Consider the following 24,092-nt stretch of genomic DNA (forward strand, 5'->3'; position numbering starts at 1 on the left):
AAATGGCAGTGTACAAAGTCTACCTGAAAACCATACAGTACAGGTAGGACTCGACCTACGACATATTCAAGTTATGACAAACCGCACTTATGACCAACGACCGTCCCTCTGTTTTTTGGTACATCTTATCCTTGATAATATGTGCTACATACAATATTGCAGTGTGTAATTTACTGATGTCATCATATCTGTAAGTTTATATGTAATGTTTCCAACCCCCAAAGACTGGATTTATAAAGATGCTGATAATAAAGGCAATAAAAAAAAAAAAAAAAAAAAACTAACAAAAAAACACTCTAGCCAGGCTAACCATGGAAAAAACGACAAAGATATAAATTATCAATATATACAATAAAAGAGAAGTCATCATTCCTGATTTTAGGGGAATTAAAAAATAATAATGAAAAGTATAAACAATTTTATGCCCATACATCTTATAATTTGGATGAAATGGACCAATTGCTTGAATACACAAATTGCAAAAACTCACTCAAGGAGAAATAATCTGAAGTATTCTCTATATTAAAAACAATTAAAATAATAGTAAGAAAAATATTGCAGGAAAGAAAACAGTTGGCCCAGATGGCTTCACTGGCAAATCTGGAAAAAACATTTAAGGAAGAAATATTACCAATGCTACACAATCTCTTAGAGAAAATAGAAAAGAAAAGAATATTCCTCCACTCATATTGTGAGGCCAGCATTACTCTAATACCAAAATAAGGGAAACTATAGACCAATATATCTCATGAACATGGATGTAAAAATTCTTAATGAAGTGTTAACAAATAGAAGCCAGCAATATAAAAATTGGTTAATATCAAGTGAGTTTTATTCCAAAAGTGCAAAGATGGCTCAAAATTCATAAATCAATCTGTGTAATCTGTCATATTAACTGAATAAATAAAAAATGATATGAACTCATCAGTACATGCAGAAAAATTATTCAACAACTTTCAACACCCATTCATTATAAACACTCTCAAAACGCTAGGACTAGAAGAGAACTTCCCTGACCTTATAAAGGGTATGTTGTTGTTGTGGCTAAGTGCTGTCATTTTGGTTCTGACTCACAGGGACAAATATATACAATAGAAGGAAACACTGTCTGGTCCTGTGCCATCCTCACAATCGTTGCTATATTTGAGCACAGTTGCGGCCACTGTGTCAATCCATCTCATTGAGGGTTTTCCTTTTTTTTGCTGACCCTCTACCTTGCCAAGCATGATGTCCTCCTTCTCCAGGGACTAGTCCCTCCTGATAATATGTCCAAAGTACATGAGACAAAGTGTTGCCATTCTCACTGCCAAGGTGCATTCTGGCTATACTTCTTCCAAGACAGACTTGGTCGTTCTTCTGGCAGTCCATAGTATATTCAATATTCTTCCCCAATGCCATAATTCAAAGGCATCAATTCTTCTTCAGTCTTCCTTATTCGTTGCCCAGCTTGTGCGAGTATATGAGGCGATTGAAAATATCATGGCTTGGGTCAAGCACACCTTAGTCCTCAAAGTGACATCTTTGCTTTTCAACACTTAAAGAGGTCTTTTGCAGCAGATTTGCCCAATGGAATGCATCACTTGATTTCTTGACTGCTGCTTTAATGGGCATTGATTGTTGATGCAAGTAAAAGGAAATCCTTCACAACTTTAGGCTTTTCTCTGTTTATCATAATGTTGCTTATCGATTCAGTTGTGAGGAGTTTTGTTTTCTTTATGTTGAGGTGTATTCCATACTGAAGGCTGCAGTCTTTGATCTTCGTCAGTAAGTGCTTCAAGTCCCCTTCGATTTCAGCAAGCAAAGTTATGTCATCCGCATATCGCAGGTTGTTAACTAATCTTCCTCCTATCCTGATGCTGCATTCTTCTTCATATAGTCCAGCTTCTTGGATTATTTGCTTAGCATACAGATTGAAAAAGTATGGTGAAGGGATACAACCCTGACACACACGTTTCCTGATTTTAAACCACGCAGTATCCCCTTATTCTGTTTGAATGACTGCCTCTTGTTCTATGTACAAGTTCCTCGTGGAATTCTCATTCTTCTCAATGTTATCCATAATTTGTATGATCCACACAGTCGAATGACTTTGCATAATGAACAAAACACAGGCAAATATCTTTCTGGTAGTCTCTGCTTTTGGCCAAGGTCAAACAATTTTCCACTGCTACTCATAATGTTTGCACTGGCCAAATTTTTTAGAAGTAGATCACCAGTCCTTTTTCCTAGTCTGGAATCTCTGCTGAAACCTGTCTACCATGGGTGACCCTGCTGGTATTTGAAATACAGGTGGCATAGCTTCCAACATCAGAGCAACAAGCAAGCCACCACAGTATGACAAACTAAAAATGAGTGAGTGGTGGATATATACGTAACTTATGGCTAACCATATCCTTGATTGTGAAAGATTGAATGTTTTGCCAGTAAGATCAAGAACACGGCAAGGATGTTCTCTCTCACCAATTCTATCATAGCTTGTACAATGATACAAAAAATATAAGAAATAAAAGTATGCATATTATGAAAGAAGAAATAAGTGTTTTTTGTGCAGACTGCATAATCATCTATATAAAATATCCAAAAGAATCAATTTTTAGAAAAAAGATTCTGGAACTAATACACAAGTTTGGCAAGGTAGCAGGATACAAGATCAATGTAAAATAGTCATTTTCCTTCCCATATATCAGAAATGAGCAACTGGGATTTGATATAAAAAATAACATTTACAGTAGCACCAAAAATGGAAATACTTAGGTACAAATCTAACAAAATATGCACATGGCCTATATGTGGTTAACTACAATACACTGACAAAAAATAAAGGAGGATCTAAAAAATGAAGAGCTATTCAGTGTTCATGGACTCATTGTTGTTAAGATGTCAGTTCTTCCCAACTTGATCAGTAGATACAAAACAATCCCAGTCAAAATTCCTGCTAAGATTTTTTTTTTCCTTTTTTGGTAGATATTGAAAAACCAGTTCTAAAATTTATATAAGAAGGCATAGGTACTAAAATAGCCAACAGAATTTTGAAAAAGAACAAATTTACATGACTTCTATTACCTGATTTCAAGGATTACTGTAAAGCTATAGTAATAAAGACAGCACAGTAGTAGCAATAGAATAGACACGTAATCTATGGATAAGAATTGAGAGCATAGAAATAGACCCACCCAAAATGTAGTCAACTGATTTTTAAAAAAATATTTTATTGAGTTTTTGGTGAAAGTTTACACAGCAAATTAGGTTCCCATTGAACAATTTCTACACATATTGTTCAGTGACATTGGTTACATTTTCCACATTGCATCAATATTCTCATTTTTTCCTTTCTGGTTGTTCCATTCCATTATTCTTGCTTCCCTGCACCCACCCCACCTTCTCATCTTTATTTTAGGTAAATGTTGACCATTTGGTCTCAAACAGATTTTTTTTTTTTTTTACATTTTTATCTTTTACATAAAAGAAGCACAATACTCCCTGGTGATATTATTTATTTTATGAGCCAATCTGTTATTATTTGACAGGTGACCTCCAGGAGTAGTTTTAGTTCAAAGTTTAAAGGGTATCTCAGGGCGATAGTCTCGAGGGTGCCCCAGGTCTCTGCCAGTCCAGTAAGTCTGGACTTTTTGAAGATTTTGAGTTTTGTTCTACAATTTTCTCCTATTCTATCCAGGACCATCTACTGTGGCCTCAGTCAGAATGGTAGTAGTGGTAGCCAGGCACCATCTAGGTCTTTCAGTCTCTGGATAGGTGAGGCTGTGGTTCATGTAGGCAATTGGTCCTATAGACTGGTTTCTAATTTGAGTCTTTGGTTTCCTTCTTTCTCTTTTGTTCCAGACGAGTAGAGACCAATAGCTGTATCTTAGATGGCCACTCACAAGCTTTCAAGACCCCAGATGCTACTTACCAAAGTAGGATGTAGGACATAAACTTTATAAACTATGTTTTGCCAATTGACCGAGATGTCCCACAGAACTATGGTCCTAAGCCTTCAAACCCAGTAAACCAATCCTGTGAGGTGTTTGGTTATGTCTGGGAGGTATCTGTGACTGTGCCGTCTATGTGTTTTATTACATGTATGTGTATATGTGCAGCACTCACAAACATGTATAAAGATATGCCTACAGATACACCTATATATGCTCACGTATATACACACATGCATACATATTTATCTATGTAACCACTCATATATTTTTTGGTTGTTCCTGCTGTTGTTGCCAAATTGTATATGTTATAGCATTTACCAATAATGTTGCTTATTGTTGTGTATTTCTTACTGTCACCCTTTACCTAGGTTAAGTTGTGATCACTTCACCAACATCTGGTGTTGCCTTTCCCATCACTGAAACTAAAAAGTGTCTACTGTCTAGAGGGTGATTCCCATTCCCTCTCCCTCTCCTACCTGGTAACCATCAAAGAATGTTGATTCCTATGTGTATACCTATTTTTGTCTTTTTATACAAGTAGGGTCATACAATATTTGTCCTTTTGCGCTTGACTTATTCATTCAACATAACGTCCTCCAGATTGATCATGTTATGTTTCTCAGTCTCATCAGTATTCTTTATAGCTGCATAGTATTCCATTGTATTACATACCACATTTTTATTTATCCATTCAACCGTTGATGGGCAATTAGGTTGTTTCCATGTTTTTTCTCTTGTAAATAGTGTTGCAATGAAGATAGGTGTGCATATGTGTATTCTTGTTACTGCTGTTAGGTCTCTAGGGTATACAGTCATGCGTTGTTTAATATCCACGATACGTTCTGCAAAATAGGACATTATGTGACTTGGACATTGTGTTAACATGTGTAAATCAAGAGCAATAGCATTCACTGATTTTCCACCTTCATGTTGGTTAATAAAGTTTTTTTTTTCACTTCCAAATCAATACCGTTCCTTTACATCTTGCTGCTGCTATCACTAGCACTGGTTTTGCTGCGTTTGGGAACCATGATGCACTTCACTGTAATATTTTCCAAAGAAAATTTAACAGAGAGATAACTCTACAACACTCAAGAGAGGCGTGATACTCAAGATTGGATGCTGCTGCCTACAAGTCGAACGATACTTTTTTATTGTGCTTTAGGTGCAAGTTTACAGCTCAGATTAGTGTCTCATTCAAAAACTTATTCACATATTGTTTCGTGACATTGGTTGGAATCCCCACAATATGACAGCGCTCTCCCCTTTTCCACCCTGAGTTCCCCTTATCCATTTGACCAATTTTCCTGTCGCTTCCTGCTTCTCATCTTGCTTTTGGGCAGGAGTTGCCCATTTGGTCTCGTATATTTGACTGAAAAAGCAAGTTCCTAACATATGTTATTGTTTGCTTTATATGCCTGTCTAATCTTTGTCTGAAAAATGGGCTTTGGGACTGGTTTCAGATCTGAGTTAGCAGAGTGTCCAGGAGTCATAGTTTCAGGGGTTCCTCCAGTTTCTGTCAAACCAGTAAGTCTGGTCTCTTCTCATGAATTTGAATTTTGTTCTACATTTTTCTCCCACTCTGTCTAGGACTTTCTATTGTGATCCCTGACAGAGCAGTCAATGGTGGTAGCCGGGCACCATCTAGTTCTTCTTGGCTCAGGCTGGTGGAGGCTGTGGTTCATGTGGTCCATTAGTCCCTTGGGCTAATACTTTCCTTGTGTCTTTGGTTGTTTTCATGTTCCTTTGCTCCAGATGGGATGGGACCAACAGATGTATCTTAGATGGCTGCTGATAAGCATTTAAGATTATAGATGCTACTCACCAAGGTAGGATGTAGAACATTTTCTTTATGTTATGTCAGTTGACGTAGATGTCCCCTAAGACTATGGTCCCCAGCCCTCAGCCCCAACAACTTGGTCCCTTAAGTTGTTTGAATGTGTCTAGGAAACTTCTATGCCTTTTCCTTGGTCAGGTTTTGCTGACTTCCCTATATTGTGCTCTGTCTTTCCATTCACCAAAGTTTACACTTGTTTACCATCTAGTTAGTGATTTCCCCTTCCCACCCCTCCCCACCCTTGTAACCATGGAATAATTTTTTTTGTCTATGTGTAACCTTTTTCTGTATGGATTACACCTCAACATAAAGAAAACAAAAATCCTCACAACTGGACAAATAAGCAACATCATGAAAAACAGAGAAAAGATTAAAGTTGTGAAGGATTCCATTTTACTTGGATCCACAATCAACACCTATGGAAGCAGCAGTCAATAAATCAAAAGATGAATTGCATTGGGCAAATCTGCTGCAAAAGACCTCTTTAAAGAGTTGAAAAGCAAAGATGTCACCTTGAAGACTAAGGTGCACCTGACCCAAGCTATGGTGTTTTCAATCGCCTCATATGCGTGCGAAAGGTGGACAATGATTAAGGAAGACTGATGAAGAATTCACGACTTTGAGTTGTGGTGTTAGTGAAGAATATAGAGTATACCATGGACTACCAAAAGAATGAACAAATCTGTCTTGAAAGAAGCACAATCAGAATGCTCCTTAGAATCAAGGATGATGAGACTTTGTCTCACATACTTTGGACATGTTATCAGGAGGGATTAGTCCCTGGAGAACGACATCATGCTTGGTAGAGGGTTATCGAAAAAGAGGAAGACCTTCAACAAGATGGATTGACACAGGGGATGCAACAATGGGCTCAAGCATAACAAGGATTGTGAGGATGGCGTATTACCGGGCAATGTTTCATTCTGTTGTACATAGGGTCACTATGAGTTGTAACCGACTTTACGGCACCTAACAACAACAACAAAACCTTTTTCTTGAGTTTTTATAATAGTGATCTCATACAATATTTGTCCTTTTGTGATTGACTAATTCACTCAGCATGATACACTCCAGGTACATCCATGTTGTGAGATGTTTCGCAGAATTATCATTGTTCTTTATCATTTTGTACTATTCCATTGTGTGTATGTACCATAATTTGTTTATCCATTTACCTGTTGATGAGCATTTAGGTTGTTTCCATCTTTTTGCTATTGTGAATAATGCTGCAAAGAACATGGATGTGCATATGTCTATTCGTGTGACAGCTCTTATTTCTCTAGTATATATTCCTCGGAGTGGGATTGCTGGATCGTATAGCTTTTTAAGGAAGTGTCATATCATTCTCCAAAGTGGTTGCACCATTTTACATTCCCACCAGCATTGCATAAGTTCCAATTTCCCCACAACCTCTCCAACATTTGTTATTTGCTGTTTTTTTTTTTTAATTAGTACCAGTATTGTTGTGGTGAGATGGTATTTCATTGTAGTTTTGATTTGCATTTCTCTTATGGCTAATGCTCTCAAGCATTTTCTCATGTGTCTGTTAGCTGCCTGAACATCTTCTTGAGTGAAGTTTCAGTTCATATCCTTTGCTCATTTTTCAATTGTGTTATTTGTTTTTGTTGTTGAGATGTTCAAGTATTTTGTACATTTTAGAGATTAGACCCTTGTCGGATATCCCGTAACCAAATATTTTTTCCCAGTCTGTAGGTTCTCTTTTCACTCTTTTGGTGAAGTCTTTTGATGAACATAAATGTTTAATTCTTAGGAGGTCCCAGTTATCTAGTTTCTCTTCTGGTGTTTGTGCATTGTTGGTTATGGTTTGTATACAATTTATGCCATGTATTAGGGCCCCTAGCATTATCCCTATTTTTTCTTCCATGATCTTTATCATTTTAGGTTTTACATTTGGGTCTTTGATCCACTTTGAGTTAGTTTTTGTGTATGGTGTGAGGTATGGGTCTTGTTTCATTTTTTTACGGATGGACATCAAGTTATGCCAGCACCATTTGTTAAAGAGTCTGTCTTTTCCCCATTTAATGGACTTTGGCCCTTTGTCAAATATCAGCTGCTCATAAATGGATGGATTTACGTCTGGGTTCTCAGTTCTGTTCCATTGGTCTATGTGTTTGTTGTACCAGTACCAGGGTGTTTTCACTACTGTGGCTGTATAATAGGTTCTAAGATCAGGTAGTGTGATGCCTCCCACTTTCTTCTTCTTCAGTAATGCTTTACTTATCTGGAGCTTGTTCCTTTTCCATATAAAGTTAGTAATTCATTTCTTCATCTTGTTAAAGAATGCTGGTGGAATTTGGATCGAGATTGCGTTGTATCTATATATCACTTTGGTTAGTATTGACATTTTCACAATGTTGAATCTTCCTATCCATGAGCATGGTATATATTTCCACTTATGTAGGTTTCTTGCATTAGTGTTTTGTATAGGTCTTTTATGTCTCTGGTTAGATTTTTTCCTAAGTATTTTGTCTTCTTGAGAACTCTTGTAAATGGTATTGATTTTGCTGATTTCCTTTTCTCAAAGTTCTCTTTGTTAATGTAGAGGAATCCAACTGAATTTTGTATGTTAATGTTGTGTCCTACTACTTTGCTGGAAGTTCTCTTAGTTCCAGTAGCTTTCTTGTGGGTTCTTTGGGGTTTTCTGCATATAAGGTCATATCCTCTAAATAGGGACAGTTTTACCTCTTCCTTGACAATTTGGATGCCCTTTATTTCTTTGTCTTGCCTTATTGCTCTGGCTAGGACTTCCAGCACGATGGTGAATAAGAGTGGTGATAAAGGACATCTTTGTCTAGTTCCAGTTCTCAAGGGGAATGCTTTTAATCTCTCTCCAGTGAGAATGATGTTGGCTGTTGGTTTTGTATAAATGCCTTTATTAGGTCAAGGAATTCCACTTGTATTCCTATTTTGCTGAGACTTTTTACCAGAAATTTGTGTTGGACTTTGACAATGCCATTTCTGCATCGATTGAGATAATCATGTGATTCTTTTGTTTTATTTTCATGGTGGATCACGCTGATTGATTTTCTTTTTTTCTTGGTAAAAGTGGAAAATTTTATTTAGTTTCATAAAATATGACATGTCTCTCCACCACATCCCTCTTCCTGAAGTCCATAAAGCACCCACACCATCGCTGGTATGTGTGTCGATAGTGCTCAGTAAATATAAGTTCCTTCTCTACCTCTTTTCCTCCAAACCTTCATTAGCATTTTCAAGCGATATATCAGTTCTTTAAATGTGAAAATCAATCTTTTAATGTGCTTCAAATGAAGGTTTACATAGCAAATTAGTTTAAAATTAAAAATTAATACACATATTGTTTTGTGACATTGGTTGCCAAAACCATGAAGTGTCAACACTCTCCGCTTCTCATCCTTGGATTCCCCATTACCAGCTTTCGTGTCACCCTCCTGCCTTCTTGGCCTTGCACCTGGGCTGGTGTGCCCATTTAGTCTCTTTTTGTTTTATGGGCCTGTCTAATCTTTGGATGAACAGTGAACCTCAGGATTGACTTCAGTACTGAGTTAAAAGGGTGTCCTGGGACCATACTCGCAAGCTTTCTCCAGTCTAAATCAGACCAGTAAGTCTGATCTTTTTGTGTGAATTAGAATTTTGTTCTACATTCTTCTCCAGCTATGCCCGAGACCCTCTATTGTGATACCTGTCAGAGCAGTCAGCGGTGGTAGGCAGGCACCATCTAGTCATGCTGGACTCAGTCTGGTTGGGGCTGTGATAGTTGTGGTCCATTTGTCCTTTGGACTAAACTTACCCTTGTGTCTTTGATTTTCTTCTTTCTCCCTTGCTCTAGATGGTGTGGGACCAGTGGAGTATCTTAGATGGCCGCTCACAAGCTTTTAAGACCCCAGATGCTACTCATCAAAATAGAATGCAGAACACTTTCTTTATAAACTATGTTATGCCAATTGAGCTTGATGTTCCCCAAGACCATGGTCCGCAGCCCTTAGCCCAGTAATTCGGCTCCTTAGGAAGTTAGAATGTGTCTATGGAGCTTCCATGACCTTGCCTTAGACAAGTTGCGCTGACTTTTCCAGTACTGTATACTGTCTTACCTTTCACCAAAGTTAATACATATCTATTTTCTATTTAGCGTTTTCCCCTCTCCATCCCTCTCCTCCCTCGTAACCATCAAATATTGTTTCTTTCTGTGAGTAAACCTTTCAAGAGTATTTATAATAGTGGTCTCATACAGTATTTGTCCTTTTGTGATTGATTTATTTCACTCAGCATAATGCCTTCCAGATTCATCCATGTGTGAGATGTTTTGCAGATTCACGATTGTTTTTTATTGTTGAGTATTTTCCATTGCGTGTGTGCACCATAGTTTGTTTGCCCATTCATCTGTTGATGGGCATTTAGGTTGTTTCCATCTTTTTGCTATTGTGAACAATGCTGCAATGAACATAAGTGTGCATGTCTATTCATGTGACAGCTCTTATTTCTCTAGGATTTATTCCTAGGAGTGGGATTGTTGGAGCATATGGTATTTCTATTTCTAGCTTTCTAAGGAAGTGCCATATCATTTTTAAAAATGGTTGTACCATTTTACATTCCCACCAGTGGTGCATATGAGTTCAGATTTCCCCGAAGCCTCTCCAACATTTATTTTCTGTTTCTGTTTTTTTTTTTTTTTTTGATTCATGCCAATAATGTTGGGGTGAGATGGTTTCTCACTGCAGTTTTGATTTGCATTTCTCTAATGGCTTGTGATCCTGAGGCTCTCCTCATGTGTCTCTTAGGTGCTTGAATGTCTTCTTTGGTTAAGTGTCTGTTCATATCCTTTGCCCACTTTTTAATTGGATTATTTGTATTTTTGTTCTACAATGATTGATTTTCTAACGTTGAACCATCCCTGCATACCTGGTATGAATTCCACTTGGTCATACTATTATTTTTTTGATATACTGTTAAATTCTTCATTTTTTATTTTTTAATTTTTTTAATTGTACTTTAGATGAGTGTTTACAGAACAAATAGTTTCTTCTTAAAGAGTCAGTACACATATCATCTTATGACATTGGTTAACAACCCCACGACATGTCAACACTCTCCCTTCTCGACCTTGGAGGACCTTTTTTTTGGTGAAAATCTACATAGCCAATGTTACACCATTTCAAAAGTTTCTACATGTACAATTTAGTGACATCGATTATGTTCTTCCAGTTGTGCTGTTATTCTCACTATCCTTTTCTAGATTATTCCACCACCATTGTCTTCAACTCACTGCCCCCTAGGCTTCCCATCAAACCTTTTGAGTTACTGTTGTCAATTTGATCTCACATAGATTATTCTTTTTTTATATACCTTAGATGAAGGTTTGCAGAACAAATAATTTCTCACTGAAGAGTTAGTACACATATTGCCCTATGAAAATGGTCAACAACCCCATGATATGTAAACACTGTCCATTCTCAACCTTAGGTTCTCTATCACCAGCTTTCCTGTCTCCTCTTGCCTTCTAGTCCTTGTCCCTGGACTGCTGTGCCTCATTAGTCCGGTTTTGTTTTATGAGGCTGTCCAATCCCCAGCTGAACTGTACTTCAGGAGTGATTTCACTACTGAGCTAAAAGGGTATCCGGGGGCCATACTCTCGGGGTTTCTCCAGTCTGTCAGGCCAGTAAATCTGGTCTTTTTATTGTGAGTTAGAATTTTCTTCTACTTCCTTTTCCAGCTCTGTCCAGGACCCTCTACTGTGATCCTGGTCAGAGCAGTCAGTGGTGGTAGCCAGGCACCATCTAGCTGTACTGGACTCAGTCTGGTGGAGGCCATGGTAGCTGTGGTCCATTAGTTCTTTGAACTAATCTTTTCCTTGTATCTTGTTCTCTTCATTCTCCCTTGCTCCCAAAGGGGTGAGACCACTGGAGTATCTTAGATGGCTGCTCACAGGCTTTTAAGACCCCAGACGCTACTCACCAAGGTAAAATGTACAACACTGTCTTTATAAACTGTTATGCCAATTGAGCTAGATGTTCCCGGGGACCATGGTCCCCACAGCCCCTCCTCCCAGCAATTCAGTCCCTCATCGAATTTGGAAGTGTCTATGGAGCTTCCATTGACCTTACATTGTACAAGTTGTGCTGGCTTCCCCAGTATTGTGTACTGTCTTACCTTTCACCAAAGTTACCACTTATCTATTGTCTAGTTCCTCCTCGACCCCTCCCATCCCTTGTAACCAACAAAGATCGTTTTTTTGTGTGTGTGTAAACTTTTACATGAGTTTTTATAGTAGAGGTCTCATACAATATTTGTCCTTTTGTGATTGGCTTATTTCACTCAGCATAATGTCCTCCAGTTTCATCCATGTTATGAGATGCTTCACAAATTCATCAATGTTCTTTATCTTTGCATAATATTCCATTGTGTGTATGTACTATAGTTTGTTTTTCCATGCATCTGTTGATGGGCATCTAGGTTGTTTCCATTTTTTTATTATTGTGAACAGTGCTGCAATGAATATGGGTGTGTATATGTCTATTCTTGTGACAGCTCTTATTTCTCTAGGATATATTCCCAGGAGTGGGATTGAATTTTGTAGTGCTTTTTTTTGTGGTGCTGACGTTTTCTTTGTTCCTCGTACTCTCCTGTGCTGAGTTCCTTGTTTGTGCATTTTTTTCATTCCCTCTATTTTTTAGGTTTTGTTCTTACTGAGACTTTATGTTTTTCTTCTTTATTTTGATGAGTAGGTTTGTTAACTTTCTTTGTGGTTACCTTGGAATTTACTCTTATCTTCCCAGATTTGAACCAGTCTATTATTACTTGGTATTGCCTTGCCTTCGTCTCCATTAGAAGGTTCTATACCTGCATGGCTTATTGCTTTTTTTATTGTTCTGATGCTGTTGTCATTTACAGATTAATCTCTCTGGTTCCCTGTTGTAATTCGTTCACTTTTGCATAGTCCTTAAGAGTTCATTTCCTTGGTTGGTATCTGGCTGGTACAATCCTGTGTCCTATATTCAACCTGTGGTCTGATGTTGTTTGTTCTCAGATCGAAGTACTCCCTTTAAGGAGTCTTGTAAGTTTGGTTTGGTTTTTACATAGTCCCTTAATTTCTGTTTACCTGGAAATGACCTAATTTCACTCTCATATTTGAAAGAGAGTTTTGCAGGATATATTATTCATGGATGGCAATTTTTTTTCTTTCAATGTTTTGTATATGTCATCCCATTGCCTTCTTGCCTGCATGGTTTCTGCTGAATAATCTGAGCATAGTCTTATTGTTTCTCCTCTGTATGTGACTTTTTGTTTTTCCCAAGTTGCTCTCAGGATTCTTTGTCTTTGGTTTTAGCGAGTGTGATTACAATATGCCTTGGTGATTTTCTTTTGGGGTCTATCCTATATGGGGTTCATTGAGCTTCTTGGATGGTCAGCTTTTCATCTTCCATGATATTGGGAAAGTTTTCTGTCAGCAATTCTTCAGTGATCCTCTCCGTGTTTTCTGTTTTCTCCCCCTGTTTTGGAACTCTGATCACTGGCAAATTTTTGCTTTTGATTGTATCCCACATAATTCTCAGGGTTTCTTCATTTTTCTTTGTTCTTTTTTCTGATTATTCTTCACAGTTGTATCCAAGAGTTTGTCTTCAATTTTGCTGATCCTGTCTTCCACTGTTTCAAGCCTGCTCCTCAGCCCTTCTATGACACTGACCATTTCTGAGAGCTTGTTGTTTATCTTTTGGATTTCTAATTTTTGTTTTTGTACAATTTCTAGTTGTGCATTTATTTTAGCATTGTGTTCCTGTATTATTTTCCTTAATTCTTCCATTTTTTGGTCTGTATTTTCCATGAATTTGTCTATTTTTTCCTCATTTTTGTCTGCTTTTTGCTTCAAATCTTGGATAATTCTGAATATTAGAGATTGGAATTCCCTATCAATCAGGTCTAGTGCCTTTTCTTCTACTGGAAGGTCATCTAGTGTTTTGTTTTGAATGCCTATTGGAGCCATCCTATCTTGTTTTTGTAAATGTTTTGATATTGCCTGTTGTCTTCAGGGCATTCAGTTGTTATTTTCCTCGTTTATTGATTGTAGATTTGTTTCATCTTGCTTTTTTGTTTTATTTGGTTATGTCTAAGCAGGTGGGCTGTGCATTCTTTGTTATTTGCTCATCTGTAGGCAGGATACATTTCACCTCCTTCTCCAATGGGCAGGGTCAGTCACTCAGGTATGGTACAGCATGGCAGGTCCAGCTGAAGGGGAGTTGCTGGGATTGGTTGTTTGTTGCATGTACCAGAGCTGACAGTGAAGACCGGGAATCAGTGTAGGGCAGGTTCCAGTAGGCTGTGCCTGTGCTGATTGGGAGTGTGATGTTCAGCGCACGGTGCAAGTAGGCAGGAAGCAGGGGGTAGATTGTGATATGTGGAGCTAAGATGGGTATGGGAAAGAAGAGAGAGAGGAGAGAGGAACAGGAGCCAAAAACATACACACAAACAAAAAAGAATGCTAAGGGAGCTTGCTATTGGAGTGGAGAGATGAGAGGTTGAAAAATGAGGAAAAACAAAAATGAAAAAAAGAAAAAGGGTAAAAGAAAACACTGAATAAATCGAGAAACTGGAAATGAAGAAAGACAAAAAGGGAATAAGAGAGAAGAAAACAAAACAAAGAAACAACAAAAAAAAAAAAGAAAAAAAAAAAAGAAGAAAGAAATGCCCCCAGGGATGTCCCTGTGTGTCTGCACAGAATAAGGGAGTAGCTTCCAAGCTGTGCAGTACTGCCTGGCTAGAAGGGGCTCCCAAGCCGAGAAAAGAAAAAGAAACAAACAAACAAATCAAAACAGAACGAATCAGAGCAAACAAACAAACAAGCCCTGGGGGTCCTACCATCGTGGCGGCATGGGCTGGGAAGCAATTTCACAGTCAAAGGGTGTTTTACAGCCTTTCAGGAAGAAGATGATGCACATAGCCAGGTATTTGATAGAAAGGAGGGGAAGGCTGTGAGAGATAAGGAAGAAATCTAAAGAAGTGGAAAAAAGCAACACCAGCAGCCAACAAAAGGCGCTCAGGGAGCCGGCCAGTGCAGGCAGGTGGAATCCAAGCAGCCGGTGCTTCCCGGCCAAGAGACTGTGGCCGTGGGAAACAGAGGAGGCTAAGTGGGCTGAAGAAGAATGGGGGTGGGAAAGCCTATATCACTGGTTACCAGTTGTTCTGTCTCTCGATGGAAGCCCTGTGAAGCTGCTTTCTCATACCCCCTGTTCGCTGATCTCCTATAGGAGTCCAAGATGGCAGATCCATGCTGCGGTAGATGATGGGGACCTCTGCATGTATTTCTCCTCGCTCTCTGTTCTAGGTCAGTTTCTTATTCCATTTGGTGCTTGACTGAGTTCTTTATCTCTTCATTTTATGTGTAGGGTTTCAAGACTGACGTGTGACTCTGTTTGACTTAGTTTTTCTGATCTTTTCTGTGGAGTGATGGCATATTGCTTCTGACTATAGCGCCATGTTGCCCGGAAGTCCTACTGTTGAATTCTATTAACTATAATTTTGTTGATTATTTTTGCGTCTATGTTCATGAGGGATATTGGTCTGTAGTTTTCTTTTTCTTTTGGAGGTGTCCTTACCTGGCTTTGGTATCAGGAATATGATGGCTTCATAAAATTAATTCAGGAGTATTTCCTCCTTTTCTATGCTCTGAAAAAGTTTTTGTAGTATTAGTTTGAGGTCTTTTCTGAAAGTTTGGTAGAATTCTCCAGAGAAGCCATATAAGCCAGGGCTTTGTTTGTTGGGAGATTTTTTTTTTTTTAATTACCCCTTCAATTTCTTGTTATGGGTCTGTTTAATTTTTCTACCTCAGTTTGTTTTAGTTTAGGTAGGTGGTGTGTTTCTAGAAATTTGTACATTTCCTATAGGTTTTCAAATTTGTTGGAGTACACTTTTTCATAGTATTCTGTTACAATCCTTTTTATTTTAGTTGGGTCTGTTGTGATATCATCCACCTCATTTCTCATTCGGGTTGTTTCCTTCCTCTCCGGTTTTTATTTTGTCAGTTTGGCCAATGGTTTGTCGATTTTGTTGATCTTTTCAGAGAGCCAACTTTTGGTCTTGCTTATTCTTTAGATTGTTTTTCTATTCTCTCTTTCATTTATTCCTGCCCTTATCTTCATTTTTTCCTTTCATCTCTTGTCCATGGGGTTCTTTTACTGCTCTCTTTCTATTTGTTTGAGCTGTAGGGTTAATGTTTTCATTTTGGTCCTTTCTTCTTTTTTGATGTGTGCATTTATTGCTATGAATTAACCTCTAAGCACTGCTTTTGCTGTGTCCCAAAAGTTTTGGTAAGATACGTTTTCATTCTTGTTTGAGTCTATGAATTTTTTTATTCCATCCTTGATTTCTTCTATTACCCAGTAGTTTGTAAGCAAAGTGATGTTCAATTTCCATGTATTTTATTTTTTTCCCTTTTTGTTTCTGTTATTGATTTCTACTTTTATGGCATTATGATCAGAGAAGATGCTTTGTATTATTTCTATATTTTGGATTTTGTTGAGGCTTGTTTTGTGACCTTGTCATGGATTGAATTGTGTCCCCCCAAAATATGTGTATCAATTTGGCTAGGCCATGATTCCCAGTATTTTATGATAGTCCATCATTTTGTCATCTGATGTGATTTTCTTATGTTCTGTAAATCCTACCTCTATGTTGTTAATGAGTTGGGGTAGGCAGCAGTTATGATAATGAGGCAGGACTCAATCTACAAGATTCGATTGCGTCTTGAGCCAATCTCTTTTGAGATATAAAGTAGAGAAGCTAGCAGAGAGACAGGGGGACCTCATACCATCAAGAAAGGAGTGCCAGGATCAGAGCATGTCCTTTGGACCCGGGGTTCCTGTGCAGAGAAGCTCCTATTCCAGGGGAAGATCGATGATAAGGACTTTCCTCCAGAGCCAACAGAGAAAGTCTTCCCCTGGAGCTAACGCCCTGAATTTGAACTTCTAACCTACTAGACTGTAAGAAAATAAATTTCTCTTTGTCAAAGCCATCCGTTTGTGGTATATCTGTTATAGCAGCACTAGATAACTAAGACAGGCCTAAAATGTGGTCTATTTTGGAGAATGTTCCATGTGCACTGGAGAAGAATGTATACTTTGCTGCTGTAGGGTGGAGTGTTCTGTATATGTCTATGAAGTCTTGTTGGTTTATTGTGGCATTTAGATCTTCTGTATCATTATTGAGTTTCTTTCTAGATGTTCTGTCCATCACCGAAAGTGGTGTGTCGACGTCTCCTACCATTATTGTGGAACTGTCTATTTCCCTTTTCAATGCTGTTAAAGTTTTTTTTTTTGTATGTATTTTGGAGCCCTGTCATTTGGTGTATATGTATTTATTATGGTTATGGTCTCATGGTTTATTGACCTTTGATCATTATATAGTGTTCTTCCTTATCCTTTATGGTGGATTTTGCTTTAAAGTCTGTGTCATGGTTTGAATTGTGTCCCCCAAAAAATGAGTGTATGAATTTGGATGGGCCATGATTCCCAGAATTGTGTGGTTGACCTCCATTTTGTGATTGTAATTTTATGTTAAAAAGGATTAGGGTGAGATTTTAACACCACTTTTACCCAGGTCACATCCATGATCCAATGTAAAGGGAGTTTCCCTGGGGTGTGGCCTGCACCACCTTTTATCTCTCAAGAGATAAAAGGAAAGGGAATCAAGCAGAGGGTTGGGGACCTCATACCATTAAGAAAGCAGTGCAGGGAGCAGAGCGCGTCCTTTGGACTGGGGTCCCTGTGCAGAGAAGCTCTTACTCTAGGGGAACACTGAAGAGAAGAAGGCCGACAGAGAGAAGTCTTCCCTTGGAGCTGACGCTCTGAATTTGGACTTTTAGCCTACTTCGACTGTGAGGAAATAAACTTCTTTTCGTTAAAACCATCCACTTGTGGTATTTCTGTTATAGCAGCACTAGGTGACTAAGACAGTCTGTTTTATTGCCACTCCTGCTCTTTTTTGGTTATTGTTTGAAGCATACACTGTTATATGGTAAACTTTTTATTTGTAAATAGAGAAAGTTCACATTAATGTATTGTATGAAATCTCTATTATAAGAATACTAGAAAAGGTTTACACACAGAAAAAAGTATTCGTTTGTGATTACGAGGGTGGGGCGGTAGGGAGAGGGGAAATCACTAACTAGATAGTAGACAAGTGTCATCTTTAGTGAAGGGAAAGACAACACACAATATAGGGGATGTCAGCACAACTGGAGAAAAGTAAAAGCATAGAAGTTTCCTAGACACATCCAAACACTTTGTGGGACCAATTAGCTGGGACTGGTGCCTGGGAACCATAGTTTCGGGGGATATCTAGGTCAGCTGGCAATAGTTTATAAAGAAAATGTTCTACATCCCACTTTGTTGAGTAGTGCTTGGGGTCTTAAAAGCCTGCAAGCAGCCATCCAAGATACATCTATTGGTCCCATCCCACTCAGAGCAAGGAGAATGAAGAAAACCAAAGACACAAGGAAAATACTAGCCCGCAGAACTAAAGGACTACATGAACCAGAGACTGCACCAGCCTGAGACCAGAAGAACTAGATGATGTCTAACTACCACCAACGACCACCCTGACAGGGATCACAGCAGAGAGTGCCGCACAGAGCAGGAGAAAAATGTATATCTGAATTCAAATTCAGGTAAAAAGGCCAGACTTACTGGTCTGACAGAGACTGGAGGAACCCTCAGAACTATGGCCCCCAGAAGCTCTGCTAACCCAGAGCTGAAACCATTCCTGAAGCCCATTTTTCAGTCAAAGATTAGACAGGCCTATAAAACAAACTTAACACACGTGAGGAACGTTCTTCTTAGTTCAATCAAATATACAAGACCCAATGGGCAGCTCCTGCCCCAAATCAGGAGAAGGCAGGAAGTGACAAGAACTGGATAAATGGACACAGGTAACCCGGAGTGGAAAGGGGGAGCGTGCTGTCACATACAGGGGATTGCAACCAATTTCACAAAACAATATGTGAATACATTTTTTAAATAAGAAATTAACTTGAACTACAAACTTTCACCTAAAGTACAACAAAAAATGGTAGAAAGTATACTACAGTACATACATAAGCGAGTTCATAGGTGTTTATTGTGACTATCAAGACATATGTATTATAGGTTATATACGTAATGCACCATTATATGCCTGGAGCGCAATCTATTTGTATATAAGAGCCATAAGATGCAAGTATTGTGTACGGGAAGCTACTGCATTCACTACATCCAGTTACATAAGCTACATCCATTTCTCCAATAGGGATTTCTGAACTCTATTAGAACCTTATGGGACCATGGAAGTATATGCGGTTGAAAGTTGCCCAAACTTACGTTATGCAGCGTATAACTGTATACCTAGGAGTGTGATTGCTGGATCATACAGTATTTCTATTTCTAGCTTTTTGAGGAAGTGCCAAACCACTTTCCATATTGGTTGTACCATGTTACAATCCAACCAGCAGCATTTGTTGCTTTCCGTTTTTTTGATCACAGCCATTTTTGCAGGAGTGAGATGATATCTCATTGTAGTTTTGATTTGCATCTTTCTGATGGCTAATTATCACGAGTATCTTTTCATGTGTTTCCTGGCTGCTTGAATGTCTTCTTTGGTGAAGTGTCTGTTTATGTTTTTGCCTATTTTTTAATTGGATTGTTTCTTTTTATTGTTGAGTTGCTGAAGTTTTCTATATGTTTTAGAGATCAGGTCCTTATCAGATATATCACTCCTAAATATTTTTTTCCTAATCTGTAGCTTCTCTTTTTACTCTTTTGGTAAGGTTTATTGAGGAGCATAAGTATTTAATTATTAGTAGGTCCCAGTTATCTAATGTGTCTTCTGTTGCTCTTGCATTTGTAGTTGTGTTTGGTAATTTATAAATGAAAATAATTAGGTCCTATAGTCTTAATCCTATATTGTCTTCCAAAAACTTTTTAGTTTTATCTTTAGCATTTAGGTCTTTGATCCATTTTAAGTTAGTTTTTGTGTACGGTGTGAGATATGAATATTGTTTCATTTTTCTGCAAATGGATATCCAGTTTTGCCAGTACCATTTGTTATACTGTTCCTTCCCCACTGAATGTATTTTGACCCCTTGTTGAAAATCAGCTGCCCAGAGATGGATGGATTTACTTCTGGATTCTCAATTATATTCCATTGGTGTGTGTGTCTGTCATTGAACCAGTACCACACTGTTTTGATTACTGTGGCCATATAACATGTTTTTAGATTGGGGAGTGTGAGGCCTCCTACTTTGTTCTTCTTCTTCAATATTGCTTTGTCTATTCAGGGCCTCTTTCCTTTCTATATAAAGTTGGTGATATGTTTTTCCATTTCAGTAAAGAATGTTGTTGGAATTTGGATCAGGATTACATTATATCTAAAGTTCCCTTTGGGTAGTATTGACATTTTCACAATGTTGACTCTTGCAATCCATGAACATGTAAAGTTTTTCCATTTATGAAAGCCTCTTTTAGTTTCTTGCAGTATTGTTTTATAGTTTTCATTGTATAGGTCTTTTACATCCTTAGTTAGGTTTATTCCTAGATATTTTATCCTTTTGGGGGTTATTGTAAATGATATTGTTTTCTTTATTTCCTTTTAGGAGTTTTCCTTTATAGCATAAAGGAACTCAACTGATTTTTGTGTGGATCTTGTACCCTGCCACTTTGCTGAATCCTTCTATTAGATCCAGTAGTTTTCTTGTGGAATCTATGGGATTTTCTATGTATAGGATCATGTCGTCTGTGAACAGAGATAGTTTTACTTCTTCCTTTCCAATTTGGATACCCTGTATTTCCCTTTCTTGCCTTATTTCTCCGGGTAAGACTTCTAGCTCAATATGGAATAAGAGTAGTGCTAGTGGGCATCTTTGTCTCGTTCCTATTCTCAAGGGGAATGTTTTCAATCTCTCTCCATTGAGAATAAAGTTTTCTGTTTGTTTTGCATATATGCCCTTAATTATGTTGAAGAATTTTCCCTTCTATTCCCATTTTGTTGAGGGTTGTTATCTGGAAAGGGGGTTGGATTTTAAGTCAATTGATTTTTGACAAAGAAACAAAGGCAATTCAATAGAGAAAGGATTTTTTTTTTTCAACAAATGGTGCTGAATCAATTGGATGTCGATATTGCAAAAACATTTGACTCGGCCCAGACGTCACAGCTTAAACAAAAATTAACTCGAAATGGATTACAGGCCTGAATGTAAAACGCAAAAATAAAATTATCTAGAGGAAAACATATGAGAAAATCTTGGGCTTTGTAAGGAGACTTTAGATAAAACACCAAAAACATTATCCATGGGGGAAAGTATAAGTTAGACTTTGTTAAAATTAAAAACCTTTTCACTGCCAAGGAAAACGTTAAGATAATGAAAATACAACACACAGTCTAAAGAATATATTTGCAAGTCACATATCTGATACGGACTTGTATCTGAATATAAAAAGAATTTATAAAACCTGGCAATTAAAAACACAAACAATCCAATTAAAAATGGGTGAAAGATCTAAACAGACAGCTCATCAAAGAAAATATACAGATAGCCAATTGACATAATAAGCATGAACATAATGCTCATCATTATTTTCCATTAGGGGAATGTAAATTAAACAGCAATGGGTTTCCACTACACACCTACTAAAATGGCTAAAATACAACACAACTGTTAATACCAAATGCTGATGAGAATGAAACAACAGGTAGTCTCATTCATTGCTGGTGGAAATGAAAAATGGTATAGCCACTTTGGAAGGCAGTTTGTCAGTTTCTTATAAAACTAAAGAGACTAATGATAGAATCTGCCAGTCAGAGTCCTAGGTATTAACCAAATTGATTGAAGACTTCTAGCCACTCAAAAATCTTCACCCAAATAAATAAATAAGCAAACAAACATGAATGTTTATAGTAGGTTAATTTATAATCACCATAAACTGGAAGCAACCAAGTAGTCCTTCAATTGATGAACGGGTAAACAATCGGTGGTATATCCATAGTAAGCAATACTTACTATTCAGTGGTCAAAAAGAACAGTCCAATAATCTACACAACAACATGAATAAATATTAAATGCAGATTGCTAAATTAAAAAAGTCTATCTGATTAAGCTATATAGTGTATGCTTCCATGTATATGGCATTTTAGACAAGGAAAAAACTGTACGTTGGAAAAGAGATTAATGGTTGCCAGGAGTTTAGGGATGGAGAAAGGTTGACTGTGTAAAGTACAAAGGAAGTTTTAGGGTGATGAAATTATTCTGTAGTGGATACATGACACTATACATTTGTCAAAATGCATAGAATTTAATAGCACAAAAAGTGAGGCTTAATGTATTCAAATTTATTAAAAAAAAAACTAGAAGTCTGGACAATCCCATGATGGTGTGAAGGCTGTGACAAAAGTATGGCAAATATGTTGTCATACTGTATTACAAATTGTTGACATTACCTCATTGAAGGAGGTGAGGAGAAAGAAGAGCACAGGTAGGGAGGAAAGGAAGTGGGGAGAAAGAGACTAAAGTAACTTTGGAAATGACTGGAAACCATAAGACTAAAGAAAAATAGGAACTGTACATGGCGTTGTACTCTAGTTGGAAAAGTTTTTTTTTTTCCTCATAGAGTATAGGTTAAAATTTCTCAAAATTGCTGTACCTATACTGTAAATGAACAAATAAGTAAATGGATGGAAACCAGTGGGAATCAGATTTTTCACTACTGGAGTGAGAGGTTACCAAAAAGCAAGAGGGGAATACTAGAACAAAGCATATGATACTGGATTAGATTTGGAGATAGCAGTATGAATTTATATTCATATGAATAGATAGATTGGTAGATAATGTGTGTATATATTAGGTAGTATACATACATACATTTCCTAGCTCTGTGTTCTGAGAGGGCCTAGAAGCAGTTCCACTCCAGTAGCAACAAGCATATCCAGTCTCAGATTTTGATGTTTAATACTATTCTCCAATAAAAAGAACCTGGTTTCTTGGAGAAATGGCTGATATTATGGCTGGGGAAGGGAATCTACAAAATGAGCCTGGAGCATGTTGTAGGGAGAAAGTCAGAAACAACTCAAAAACAAAACAATAGGGGTATGATGAAGGGATACAGGAGATAACTGAAACAGCTCTCCATGTCCAAAGTTGGAACAATTTGAGCAACAAAGACATATTTAAAACAATGACAAAAAAAGAGAGAAGATGCTGAAGCTGCTTATGTACAACCAAACACCTCATGGAATTTGCTTGGTTCCTTGATTTGGAGGTTTAAGGTCATGATTTCATGGAACATCCCAGTTAATTGGACTAATAATGTGTTTAGTGCTTCTTTTCTACCTCATAGCCGGTTGCGTAGTGCTTAAGGTCTTAAAAGCTGACAAGAGGTCATCCAAGGCACAACAATTGGTCTCTATTCACCTGAAACAACAGAGGAAGGAGAATCAGGAAGAGGAGGAGAAAACGAAATGTGTGGTTAGTTACCTCCATGACCAATTGCTTCCTTTGCCATGAAACCAGAAGAACTGGATGGTGCCTAGCTGCCATTACTTAACATTCTGATCAAAGATTCTATAGAAAAATCCTGATCAAAATGGGGAAAATGCAGACGAGAATTTCAAGTTCTCATGGACTATAGACTTTCTGGAGACAACCCCTGAAACTATGGCCTTGAGATTTTCTTTAAACCTTAAACCAAAAATATCCCCTGAAGTCTTCTTAAAAACAATAGTTGAGCTTAACTAGTAAAAAAATGTCTGCCTTGAGCATTGTAATGGTTAAAGCGATGTGTCAACTTGGTTGATTCTCGGTGGTTTGCAGTTAGGTAATGATGTAATTTGGCAGCTATGTAATAAGGTAGTTATCCTCTATTTTGTGATATAATGTAATCACTTCCACCATGTAATATGATGTGATCAGTCAATCCGTTTTAAAGGGAGTGTCCTTAGGGGTTTAGCCTGCATCCAGTATATATGGATGTTCTGGTAAAGCTCACTGGCTTTTGCTCACTCTGGATCCTGCATCTGGCTCGTCATCATCTGACCTCTGGTTATTAAGACTTGAGACATCAGCCTGCAGTACTGGCTGCCAATCTTGGAATTCATCAGCTTCCACAGCCTGTGAGTCAGCAGCTTGCCATCAGACCTGCCGATCTTAAGACTGTCAGTCCTTGCAGCTACATGAGTCAGGAGAAGCCTTCAGCCTGATGTCCGACCCAATGACTTGGGACTTGCCAGCCTCTAAAACCATGTGAGCCATTTCCTTGAGATAAAGATAAATCTCTCTCTATAAATATATATATATAAATATAATATATGTT

This window comes from Trichechus manatus, unplaced genomic scaffold, assembly GCF_000243295.1.
Source record: "Trichechus manatus latirostris isolate Lorelei unplaced genomic scaffold, TriManLat1.0 scaffold00046, whole genome shotgun sequence".
Taxonomy (NCBI): Eukaryota; Metazoa; Chordata; class Mammalia; order Sirenia; family Trichechidae; genus Trichechus; species Trichechus manatus.